This window comes from Phoxinus phoxinus (assembly GCF_949152265.1).
Source record: "Phoxinus phoxinus genome assembly, chromosome: 20".
Lineage (NCBI taxonomy): Eukaryota > Metazoa > Chordata > Actinopteri > Cypriniformes > Leuciscidae > Phoxinus > Phoxinus phoxinus.
In genome coordinates, this window is record NC_136895.1 from 3,648,521 (window position 1) to 3,661,778 (window position 13,258).

General features: G+C 41.3%; 1 protein-coding gene across 5 annotated transcripts in view; it reads left to right on the forward strand.

The window, feature by feature from the left end:
• The window catches only part of kcnh1b (potassium voltage-gated channel, subfamily H (eag-related), member 1b), a 126,308-nt gene that overhangs the window by 13,738 nt on the left and 99,312 nt on the right, over positions 1–13,258 (forward strand). Inside the window, exon 1 of one of the 5 annotated variants that reach the window (XM_079593075.1) lies at positions 8,165–8,233. The exons of the other annotated variants lie outside the window; for them this stretch is intronic. The gene's annotated coding sequence lies outside the window, so the exon portion shown is untranslated. Of the gene's footprint in view, positions 1–8,164; positions 8,234–13,258 lie in introns of those variants that run through there. 5 annotated transcript variants of the gene reach the window in all.

The window sequence follows — 13,258 nt, forward strand, 5'->3', positions numbered from 1 at the left end:
AGGCGTGTGTGTCAGTTTCTTTAAAGTAGACTCTAAAATCCAACTTTCCAGTGGATGTGAACTTAGGTCCCTTATATGACACAACATCCAAAAAGTTGACTTCCTCTGGGTGCACAGTGAATTTGATCGTTATGGAGGCCTGGTGAGTGTTAAGATGCTCAGTGAATTTAATGAACTCTTCCATCGAGTGAGACCATACACCCCAGATATCGTCCAGAAACCTGTAGTATGCATCAGGTTTTACAACAGTGGTGTTAAGGGCCGATTCCTCCCAGTCCGCCATGAAAATGTTTGCGTATGAGGGGGCAAATTTCTTCCCCATAGCTGTCCCTTTTGTTTGCAGATAAAATTTAGAATCGAATTCAAAATCATTTTTTGTCAGGTTAATCTCTAATAGTTGTAGAATGTATTTATCTGGTCTGTGTGGATCAGGATATTTGGTCATGAATTTCTGTACGGCCTGAAGGCCTACAACGGTGTCAATGTTAGTGTACAGACTATCAATGTCGATAGTAAAGAGAAAAGCGTTGGGAGGAACGTTCAGCTTGCTGGTTTTTTCAATGAAATCGTACGTGTCCTTGAGATAACTGGGGTGTCTGGTCGATAGAGGATTTAAAAAGTGTTCGAGATACTCTGCTGTGAAATATGTCTCACTGTTACAGTCAGAAACAATGGGTCTACCTGGTGGTACTTGAAATGGTATACTCCAGCTCTTTGGTTCTTTGTGGATCTTAGGGAGTAAGTAAAATCTTCTAGCTCTTGGAGGACTATCTCCTATTAGGTATCTCTTCTGTGCACTATTGATAATTTTCTTTGAACACATTTCTTCTAGAATCTCTCTAATCTCATTTACGGTCTGAGGATATATCGGTTCCTTCAAAGGCCGATAATGTTCCCTGATGGCTAGTTGTCTCTCTCCTTCACAGACGTACTGGTCTCTGTCTAAAATGACTGCTGCATTCCCTTTATCCGCCGGCTTGATTACGATGTCCCTATTTTTCTGCAATTCTTTTAATGCTCTAACTTCTTCAATTGTGAGATTATTCTTTTCTACTAAACCCCAATTGAGACTCTTGTACGCGTAGTAATCTGCTTTAATGAGCTTCGAAATCTCCCTAGGGAGACTAGAGAGAGGAGGCGTCCAGTCTGAGGCCTGAGTGAATGGCAATTTCTTTTTCGAACTTTTCTTTCTCTCAAAATATGTTTCTAACTTTACTCTACGGTGGTATGCTTGTAAATTAGCCATTAACTCAATTTTTTGTGTTTTGGGACGTTGCGGAGTGGGAATGTAAGAGAGACCTTTAAGTAACACAGAGTTTTGGGTATCACTGAGGATCAATGAACGAGACAAGTTCACAATGAGTTTATTAGAACCTCCTATTGGGCTAGTGCTGGTGGACAGTTTAAAGCCTTCATCCAGTGCTGGAGCATGGCTCTTGCCGTCGCCGGCCTCCAGTGAATACCATCTTCACCGACATGAAAAAGCTCTGATGACAATATCGGGATAAAACTCAAGTGTTTCTTAATGTGCATATTCAAGTGCTCCATCATCCCCTGTTCTCCTACGGGCAAGACTCTGGAGAAGTTAATCAGTGGAATGAGGACCTCAGTGTCAGGTAATCTTTCTTTCGCCACTCTAACCGCTTTTTGTAATTCTCTGATTGCTGTCATTCGGTACCTCTGTTGTCTATTGTTGAGTCCGAAAGCTAAGATCAGTTTCTCAGGAACCACTCGAATGGTTGCTTTCTCCATCAAGTTCACAGCATGCTGGAATTTAGCTCCCGGGTAACTCTCTACTTGTAAGTCAGGGCAGCCCGAAGCTGGAAATCTGCAGACGTTCGAATCACCCACTATCACATATTTACTGCTAATTGTTAAATTCCAATCGGACAGTTTCTTTTTGGTATTCGCGTGTCTGTTTGGAAGACCTAGTGGGCTTTTTTGCCCCAGAACGGGTGAATTTTCCCCAAGTTCTCTATCACGCGGTGAAGGTGGTGTGTTCGCGACGACCGGTATGGGTCGAAGTCTCACTCTTTCACTGCTAGGGACTGGATGAGTGACTGCAATGGAGGCCTGGTGCTCTGCTGCTGGTTCTGTGGCTCTACTGGAGGTATCTAAACGCTCAATCTCATTTAAAAATATGGAAAGCGGTGAGGGCATTTTGCCCTGCGGTTCTGAGTGGTCGGAGAAAAGAAGCTCACTGCCCTGAGGGGACGTTGGCAACTGGTGAGGGCGAGGAGGTGAATCAGACTCACTCACTGGCGCCTGCAGACCCACTGGGGGCCCCACCGGTTGCTGCGCAGAGCCCAGACGTGTTTCTGGGACACAAGCAGCCGGGGGTGGAGTATCCAGGGGTCCGCAAGGTGACGGAGTGCAATGCAAGACCCTATGTGTCCTTTTATGAGGACGCTGTTCTAGAGGCGCGAGCTCAACAGCCTGTATGGGCTGGAGCAGTCGGTGAAGACCCACCGGGGGGGCTTCCTCTTCGAAAGACCACTCCCTCCTGATTGGAGAGGAGGTGGTCACCGTTATTGGTTCTCTCTCGAACAGATGGGGTGATGTCTGTATCTCAATGTGTCTTGTAGTAGCACTCACTAAAGGGGCTTCAGGGGTCACGATACGAGTCACTGGCGGTGGCGGCACAATTGAAGTGTGTACGGTAGCAGTGGTCACACTGGTTGTAGATATGTGTCTACCTCGTGTCACTGCTTCCGCATATGATAGTCTGTGTGTGGGCATTGTGGTCGGTGCTACTGAAGTGCCTGGCATTTCTGCCACGATCAGTGCCTGCGCCTGTTCTATCGACTCTCTCGAAATACGTGAAACATAGTTCTTCTCAGCCCAGCCGGTTGCTATCTCGAAAGCCTTAGGCCACTCAGCGTGATTGTTTTGTTTGCGAATATTCTGTACCGCTTCTTCTATCAAAGTTTCATAGTGCTCTTCAAGGATCTGCTGCGCGTTATGAGACCAATTCAGGGCGTTTCCCTCCAACATCGTATGGACTTCCTGTCCAGGGAACGCTGGCCTGATGGTATCAATAAGGAGCTGAGTGAGTCTACGAAAGGTAACTGGTCGATTGTCGTTCACTTTTGTGGTAACTTTGTTGAGATGGTGTACCAGTTTGATGATGTCAAAGAATGATTTTATAGTGTTTCTAAGCTCCGGCTGGGCTGGGATGTACTCTTTCCTCTGTGCATTTCTATGTGTGTTGGGTCTAACCTGTGAGTTTTCTCTTTCTCTGGGGAAATAACGAGCAGGTCTGTTTTTCTCTCTCTCTCCGTTTCTAGCTGTTCTCGCCCCACCTATGGAGATGTCTACATCCCTAAATCTACCTCCATGGTTCACAAAGGAGACCCTCTTATTACCCCTGTTTGAGGATGAGTGTGATGGGAAACTATATGCAGAGCTCCTTCTCTGAAAATTCTGCTGAGGTGCCGATCTATGATTGGCAAAACGTGTTTGTTGTTGAGGGGGGTGCCAGTCCTCCTCAACCACTTCTTCAAAAAATTCACGCTCTGCGTGTTCGTAAAACTGTGGATCAGTGATAGGAGCCCTGTTGTTTCGTTTACCCCTCCGTTTGTTTCTGTGATTACGTTTCCCCTCGTTTAAGTGAGTGAGTGCAAAGTCTTCAGTGGGAGGTCTGTATGGGCCTGCAACCACTGGAAAGTGATCAGATCTACCAGGAGATCGTTTTGGATCTCTGACTGGTCTAAATCTGTCTCTAGAGCGTGAACTAGAATTATGAGCAGACCTGGGTGCTCTGAAATCGAACGAGGCCCCACGTGAGCGACGACCATAGCCATGGTCATCATCACGTGTGGGTCTAACTCTCTCTCTCCCTCTTTCTCTACCCCTTTCTCCAAAGGGGGTGTTCGGTCCATTTTCATGGATGGTGTTATGATTGAGAGGTAAGTAGTTGTTTCTATATGGGGAGCTACTGGAATTAAGTCCGAGTCTCAAACGTGGAGTACTTCTCTGTCTCACACGGCCTCTAAAGACGTCCATACTAGCTCTATAAATATATAAAAAAGGTATAATAATAATAATATATATGTATATAAATTCAAAGAAAATTAAAAGAATCAAAAGAATCAAGCCTATCGCGACGTTTCGGTGGCTTCTGCACCTTCTTCAGGCAGGCTTGTATATAAAATATAATAAAAATAAAAAATCCAAAAAATTAAAAGATATAAAAACTAGGCTTATGCTATGTAATAATATATATTTATATGAAAGTCAATATGTATATACGTAATCAATGATCAATAACTGTTTTTTAGTTCTAAAATGGACGAGAGGTTTCTCTAGTGACACGTTCAGCTGAGTGAAGTGTGAGTGAGAGCGCGCGCGGGGCGCGCCCCCTTTTTTTTTAAAGACGTGAGTTTGAAAAAAAGAATTTTTTGAAAAGAGTGTCAATTAAGCTTTAAGTCGTCAAATTAAATATTGTGCTTCAGCGAAATAATAGTGACTATGATCCTTTTGGACTGTGTAAAAATATTTTTGTAAAAAGAGTTGTAGTTTTCAAGTTATAATTTTTTAAGTGTAAGTAGACCTCTTTCTTCGCGCACATGGTAGAGCTACATTGAAATAACGTGTCACAGGATGAAAAGTGTAATATAAAATCGAACCAAGGTTGCAAAATTATGAAAAAGGTACGTATGTGGACCTGAGAGTATGAGAAACACTGTTGATGTGGAGAAATATGTGTCTGTAACTTGTAAGTATGTTATTTTATTTTATTTCTATCAACCTCGTGGCGACGGCTCTCGTCGATGACGTCATCGACCCTCGTTTTTCCACTCAGATTACCTCAGAAGAGAAAAATGCTGTTTAAAAATATTTATAAGCTATTGTAATGTATGTAAATCTTTTTTAAGGATAAAAGACTTGTTTGTGTATTGTCAAATTGAGTTGAAATCGTGTTATGAGTTTTGTAAGTGATAAATAATAAACCTATACTGTTCTGAAGGTTGTTTTCATCCTGTGACAAGTTGTTTTCACAATATATTCCTCTCCAAATTAGTTTTAAATGAATTGCAGTTGCCAAATAAATGTGATGGGCAGTATAATAATCTCAAGATCCATTTTATTCCTCATTTTAATAGTGTAAATATTTTTAATTAGTAAATAGATGAATGTACAAAAATAAATATGGTGAAAGGAGATGTGTATCTGTATGAAATAATTCTAAAACCAATTGTAATCTCAATATAGCCTTTCTGGGAGTGTTTTTATTGTAGAAATAATTATTTAAGCTAACTGTATAATTTATAAAAGCTCTTTTTGGTATATATTTACGTGGAATAATTGTAATTATTACTTATATTGAGGTTTTTGTCCTTTTAAATATTTTAAATAGACCTCAAACTCATATGTATGAGTAAAATGGTGTAAATAAACCTCTAATAACACTGATTTTGTAGGTTATGAGGTGAAATAAAAATGAAATGTAATGTACATCCATCTATTTTAATCAACAAATATCTGCAACATCTAATGAACATATAGTTCAATTATAGTGACTAGTTGATTTTCAAGGTTATTTTTATTAAAATATGGACCGTATGTGATCTCTTTGTATATATTTATATGTCAAAATGAAAAGAGTATATATTTATTTATACATTATACTATAGATAGACTGTGTGGTCGTATCTTATGAACTCTTTAGTTGTATTTGTGCAGATATTTATTTGTATATGGTATTTATTTGTGTGTGTATTAATTAATAATGGTAGATTCATGTGTAAATATATGTATGTATGTGTATATCCACAAATTGTGCAATGAATTCTTTTTAAATTGTGTATGTATGATTTGTATCATTGGCACATGTGATGTATATATTTTTTAATATGAAAATACACTATTAAATATGGCAATACCCTTCTCTTTCTTCTTTCTTCTGTCAAATGGACCTAATTAAATAGTGAGAAATCATGATGTCAATAGTGATGGAGTAGGTGAGATGTGAACGTGTGTCATGCAAAGGGTCAGCACAACGTCCACCAGGAGTTCAGAGACGGAGGCACTGGCTAGATAATGGGACAAAAACTCCAAAGTTCAGGCCTAAGGTCCGAACCCGGCTGTGCACGGTCCTTCCGGCCACTGACCGCTCCTAGTAGCACAAAGCACTTTCCCCACACACAACTACACAACCACACACACCCACACACCCCATTCAACACCAGACTAGTCTCTATTACCTACATATTCATTGTGAGTGTAGCGTTAGTATGAAGAGTGTTTTTTTAATTTTCAGAAAGAAGAGAAGGGTAGCCTATAAGAAGAGCAAAGTGTAAAGAGGAAGATCTTGAGAGGGAAAGTGATCTATGTCTCATTCAGGCCCCTGGGATACCGGACATCCAAACGTTTAATCCACATCCTCTCAACCCATAGACGTTCCTGGAGGGTCCAGAGTGGATTCGTTTGGAGTCCTGCAATTCTCAGGGCCTCCAGGCCATGAAGCATGAAGTGTTTGACCAAGTGTCTATGTCTTTCAATTTTGTGGACAATATTATGAGCATGCTGGTAAACTCTAACACGCAGTTCGTTCTTGGTTTGTCCTACATATTGCTTCTGACACTTGAGACAGTAGATCAAATATACACAATTGGTACAGTCATGTGAGGGGGTACGAGACAACTTGAAAATCTGGCCATTAAATCTGTTCTTCACCCATCTGAGCGGAATGAAATACTTGCATTTATCAACACGGCTACTCGTAGATGGTGGGGCCAATTTGCTCTGGACCAATCTGTCGAGTAGGTTTTCATTCCGTCTGAAAGCAGCGATGGGTCTGTGATGTTGCAAGTACTTGGTGGGTGTGAGGAACTTTTGAAAATTAGATTTAATGGCCTGGTTGAGTTCAATACTGAGGCTTGAGAAATGTGTCACCAGAGGAATTATTTTGTTTTTGGTAGTCGTGTCAACTGTGGTTATAGGTTTCGGACGATCAAATGTTTTGAGTGTTTTTCTGAGAAACGTGCGAGAGTATCCCCGTTCTCTGAGAGCTGAAAAGAGTGTTTTTGTAGCAGAGAAGAAGGAAGATTGTTCAGTACAGATTCTCTTGAAGCGAAGTAGCTGTGACTTAACTATCCCTCGAAACGTGTGATTCGGGTGAAAGCTGTTTTTGTGTAACAAGGCGTGTGTGTCAGTTTCTTTAAAGTAGACTCTAAAATCCAACTTTCCAGTGGATGTGAACTTAGGTCCCTTATATGACACAACATCCAAAAAGTTGACTTCCTCTGGGTGCACAGTGAATTTGATCGTTATGGAGGCCTGGTGAGTGTTAAGATGCTCAGTGAATTTAATGAACTCTTCCATCGAGTGAGACCATACACCCCAGATATCGTCCAGAAACCTGTAGTATGCATCAGGTTTTACAACAGTGGTGTTAAGGGCCGATTCCTCCCAGTCCGCCATGAAAATGTTTGCGTATGAGGGGGCAAATTTCTTCCCCATAGCTGTCCCTTTTGTTTGCAGATAAAATTTAGAATCGAATTCAAAATCATTTTTTGTCAGGTTAATCTCTAATAGTTGTAGAATGTATTTATCTGGTCTGTGTGGATCAGGATATTTGGTCATGAATTTCTGTACGGCCTGAAGGCCTACAACGGTGTCAATGTTAGTGTACAGACTATCAATGTCGATAGTAAAGAGAAAAGCGTTGGGAGGAACGTTCAGCTTGCTGGTTTTTTCAATGAAATCGTACGTGTCCTTGAGATAACTGGGGTGTCTGGTCGATAGAGGATTTAAAAAGTGTTTGAGATACTCTGCTGTGAAATATGTCTCACTGTTACAGTCAGAAACAATGGGTCTACCTGGTGGTACTTGAAATGGTATACTTGTAAATTAGCCATTAACTCAATTTTTTGTGTTTTGGGACGTTGCGGAGTAGGACATTTGTCCTCTGGTGTGACTGTCCGGGGTAGCTTTGCTTATCTTAAAATTACTGTAATTAAATGAAAAATAAGTCTAAATACATTAAAATACTTGAATAGATGTTATAGAGGTGTTAACTTAATGAAACTAAAGGTTATAAGTCATAAGGTCTCCATTTAGAATAATTGTGACACATTACATTTTGTCCGCAAAAGTGGTGTCCACCTGGTGTGACGCCATTCTGTAGATATAAAACGGGCATTAATTTTGGCACCTTATTACTGAGAAGGGCCCTTCTTCATCCAGGAAGCACAGTAGACCTCACTGGAGTACATGGACTGCCCAGAAGGTGAGTTCTGTTTAAAATATTTTCATAATATTGCTATTTCCATGCACTGTTGGAAATGGGATCCATTACGCTGTCCTTTGGTGTGACATAATCTAAGTATTGATCTGAAAATTTTCAGCAATTTATATTTATTGACTATTGAAAATAATGTAAATCTTAACACTGTTAGTCAGGATTGAAGACTGTGTCTCATACAGTTAGGCCGCAAACTGGCCTTAATCTTGAAAATGTCCACTGGTGTGACAGCACTGTCCTGTAGTGTGACATGAAATCAGTGTCACACTGGTGGACATGACTGTCACACCAGTGGATGTAAACATTCTTTGTTCCTATAAAATAACCAAAATCAGACAGAAATCACGAACAAACCAGATATATTTGAATCCTGCATTTATTAGCTTCTTGAATCAGATGAAGAGATGTGTAGAACAGCCTTATGGTCTGGTTGGTTCACGTGAGATGATTGACAGCTTTAGAAACTAATCATATCATGCTGATGTCATAGCTGACGCGAATCAGGAAGAGGAGAGTCATTGCTAGCTCAGTTAGCTGTTTTAAGCTCTTGAGATCGTACATTTTAATGCGATATGAATAGAAATGTTATGGGAACGGATTGGGCGGTACCGCCCAAAATTGCATACTTTTACATGTGTAATTATCTTAAAAACTGTTAGTGATAGAGAGGTGCGGTCTTTTTTGCCGCATTCCTCATATTCCGCTGAAAACCAGTGGTACAGGAAATGATTGCAAACTCTGGGCACAAGATTGACACGCTTCATGTGTTGAGTGATGGTCCAGTCACCCAATACAGAAACAAGGCAAATTGTTACCTTTTGAGCAGTGTACCCTACACATGGAGACTGAAACGAATCACCTGGAATTACTCAGAGAGAGCCCATGGGAAAGGTGCACCCGATGGAGTTGGGGGATCAGTGAAACGCATGGCAGATAACCATGTCCATGGGGGGCAAGACATACAAAGCCCTAAGGACCTCTATGAGTTCCTAGCCCGAAAAGAGGTCCCAAACATAAAATTCAAATGGATCGATGAGGCAGATATCCAGGTGTTCAACGAGATGTTGCCACCTTCTGTCCCGAAAGTACCTGGCATCTTAAACACACACCAAATACTTTCCTTCTCTGCTGGAGAGATCTTCTATAGGGCTCTAAGCTGTTTCTGCCGCTACCCAGAGATGTGTAACTGCTTCTCTCCAAGCAAGATGAGGCTTGCCTGTGAAGTCCAAGAGACCCAGCCTGAGAGTCCCAGTAGTGGAGAGGAAGAGGAGGAAAAGTCTGACGACAAGTACACTGTAGGGAAATTCGTCATTGTCCGCTATGACAAGAAGCCATTTGTTGGTCAGATCACACAACTAAATGCTGAGCACATTGAGGTCAATTGCATGGTGCAAATTGGCAGGAAAAACACATTCAAGTGGCCTGCTAGGCGAGACTGCATTATGTACAGCAAGGACCAACTTGTCAGTGTCATCTCTGAGCCAGAGCCCCACCAGCGTGCAGCCCAACTCACCAAATATGACTGGCTGCTGTTCAATGAGGTGTGAAAGGAGGATGAGTCCTTAAACTCTAAAACACTACTTTTTTTCTTTTTTGTATTTCACAGTGTACTCTGTATGAATTATTTTTATGAACCACAGGATGTTTTGCTGTTTTATTCTGTATGAATTATTTTTATGAACCACATGATGTTTTGCTGTTTTATTCTGATCAATTCCATTTATGGTTATGAAATGTGACAAGGTGGCCCTATAACTTAAAGCTTACCTTTTTATTTTAGTGAATTTTAAAATAAATTTGAACAAGTAATAAGCCAGGTGAATTTTGTTTACATGTTAATGTTATGTTGCTAAATGTTACGATAGCTCCCAGGTCTTTTTTATGGGAATGTTGGTTTCTTCTTCTTTCTTCTGACTTTATTGTACAAAACACATTTGAACTTGAAGTTGTACCTTTGTTTTAATGAATTGTTTTAATTATCTGAACAAGAAATAATAAATGTGACTTTGTACAAAACAAGGGCATACTGGTACTTTTTGTTGTCCAATGGTGTGACGAAATGTCCTGTGGTGTGACAAACTGAATTATAAGTGGAAAAGGCATTTAAATGCACAAATTTATGTAAAAGGTGTTGAATAGTATAATAATAATATCATCACTGTGCACATATAAGGATGGAATGAAACTTCATTAGGTTTTATACAAATGATAATGAATATAATCCAGACGTTTGGGTAAAGTCCCTATGTGTACATTTTATAGTGGGATAATAACATGATTGTGAATTTTTATTGGTTACTTTTGATGTGGGAATGTAATTAGGACAAATTGATTAGGATTGTGCATATTTGTATTATCTGTCACACAATCTCTGAATTGAATATTAACATAAAAAATGTTGTCACACCGGTGGACAATTTTTGGGACTACCACACAAAAAAGTTAATAAAATGCTAAATTAATAAGGAATTAGAAAGGGACACATTCAGTTTTGAGTTATTCACATATTAAGCAATATAATTATAAGACATTTGACATGCATTTTAGAAAAAAAAAATTTCCCACTTTGGATTTGAGTTCACGTCAACCACCCGTATACAATAAAAAATTTTTTTTAATCATCTTGATACTTTTTTGTTTGTTTTTAAATTGTATAGACCTAATAGTCCTTGTATCCTTGATGGTCATTAGATGTAAAATAAGTCTCTGATGTCCCCAGTTTTACTCCAGAAAATCACAGTAAGAGCTGAGTAAACAGTATAGGAAGTGCGTAAGTACATAGACGAATTTCTGTAGAGTTGAGGGAGCATTTTCTTTGAAAACAAAATGAAGCCACCTCGTCTTCAGCGGCTGCCTCAGATTTTGGGAGTACATAGAGAGAGCTATGTGGAATAATACATCTACGTTCATGAAAAAATGCAGGGCTTTCCCCTTTTTGAGACTCAGTGGGGAGCGCGTTCTGGACTACCTCGACGACCAATTGCAGTATTGAATCTTTTCAGTATGGCTTGTGCGCTTATTCGCTCGTCCCGCGGATTTATTCGGACGCTGTTTTTGTATAACCCGCTTGTAACAGCTGGTCTGATGTTGCATGCACGCACCAGTACTCTTGTTGCTTCATTACATTGTATGCACCAATATACCAGTGTTGCTTCATTATTAACACTCCCTGTGATATATTATTCCAGCGTCGGCTCGACCGTATTTAAGGCGATGCTAAAGGCGCCGGCGAAGTTTTGGCTCTCTGCCCGCTAGATGTACGGGTCAACTCTGCATATATCATTCGTGATCGATATTGCACGTTTGTCGATGGAAAATGCTACACAGTGATTTCTATTTTAATGGACAGTAAACAAAGGCAGAACACCGTACAATCTGATAGGTAGCATTATTTGATAGAACACCAGCACAGTAACTTCATATTGACGCGCGGCTAAACAAGGCTCATGACCATAGGTGAGAGTAGGAACGTAGATTGACCGGTAAATCGAGAGCTTCGCCTTGCGACTCAGCTCTTTCTTCACCACTATAGACCGGTACATCGACCGTATTTCTGCAGAAGCTGCACCGATCCGTCTGTCAATCTCCCGTTCCATCCTTCCCTCACTCGTGAACAAAACCCCAAGATACTTAAACTCCTCCACTTGAGGCAGGAACTCTCCACCAACCTGAAGTAGGCAAGCCACCTTTTTCCGACTGAGGACCATGGCCTCGGATTTGGAGGTGCTGAACCATCCTAGTGCATGCTGAAGTTCCTGGTCTGAAGGGGCCAACACGACAACATGATCTGCAAAGAGCAGAGACAAAATCGTGTTGTTCTCAAACCCGCACCCTCCGGCCCCTGGCTGCGCCTAAAAATTCTGTCCATAAAAATAATGAACAGAACCGGCGACAAAGGGCAGCCCTGCCCAAGTCCAACATGCATCGGGAAGAAGTCTGAATTACTGCCGGCAATGCGAACCAAGCTCCTGCTTCGGTCTTACAGGGACCGGACAGCCCTTAGCAAAGGACCCCGGACCCCATACTCCCGGAGCACCCTCCACAGGCCGCCACGAGGGACACAGTCAAATGCCTTCTCCAAATCCACAAAGCACATGTGGATTGGTTGGACAAACTCCCATGAACCCTCCAGCACCCTGTAGAGGGTATAGAGCTGGTCCAGTGTCCCACGACCGGGACGAAAACCGCACTGTTCCTCCTGAATCCGAGGTTCTACTATCGGCCGCATTCTCCTCTCCAGTACCCTGGCATAGACTTTCCCGGGGAGGCTGAGAAGTGTGATCCCCCTGTAGTTGGAACACACCCTCCGGTCCCCCTTCTTAAAGGAACACTTCACCAATTTACATTAGACTTTGTATCTTTAGAAACCCAGTCACATTTTCGAATGGTCATGGTTTATTCCCTTATTTTCCCCTGAGATGGGAGAAATAAGGATTTAAGTGTTCCACTTCCTGCTTTTAATGACTCTTTTTTAAATCAAAAATCCTCATTTTGCGTCATAAAAAGCAGGAAGTCCAATTTCTTTGAATAAGGGTAAGACTACAAACACTAGCTCATCATTTATCCAGTAGAATGCGCTGTTCCGCATGTTTTCCACCCGTCCATAGAGGGAGGGATCTCACTCACAGAATGTACATATTGTGTCAGCCATTTTTTATTTGGAACAGTTTCTTATTCTGTGGAGAACGCTGAGTAGTAGGGGTTACCATCCTCTTTTTCCCGGACACGTCCAGCCGTCGAGATCGTCCAAAATGTCCGGGATTCGGCTTTTGCTTTCTGCAGTCGCATTCATTGTTTACATGCACACCTTTTGTTTTAATCTAACTGAATTCATTCCGATTGGTGAATCTGAATGTAGTGTTTACATGAACGCTAAACAAGTGATCGGTTGATGTGCATTTTAACATTGCTAAGAAAATTCCCGCTCCTCCGTGAGAGATACGAGACCGGTGCGTCTCACAGGCGCCGGCGCCACTCATCAGTAATCACGCTACCGGGCTCGCATCGTTC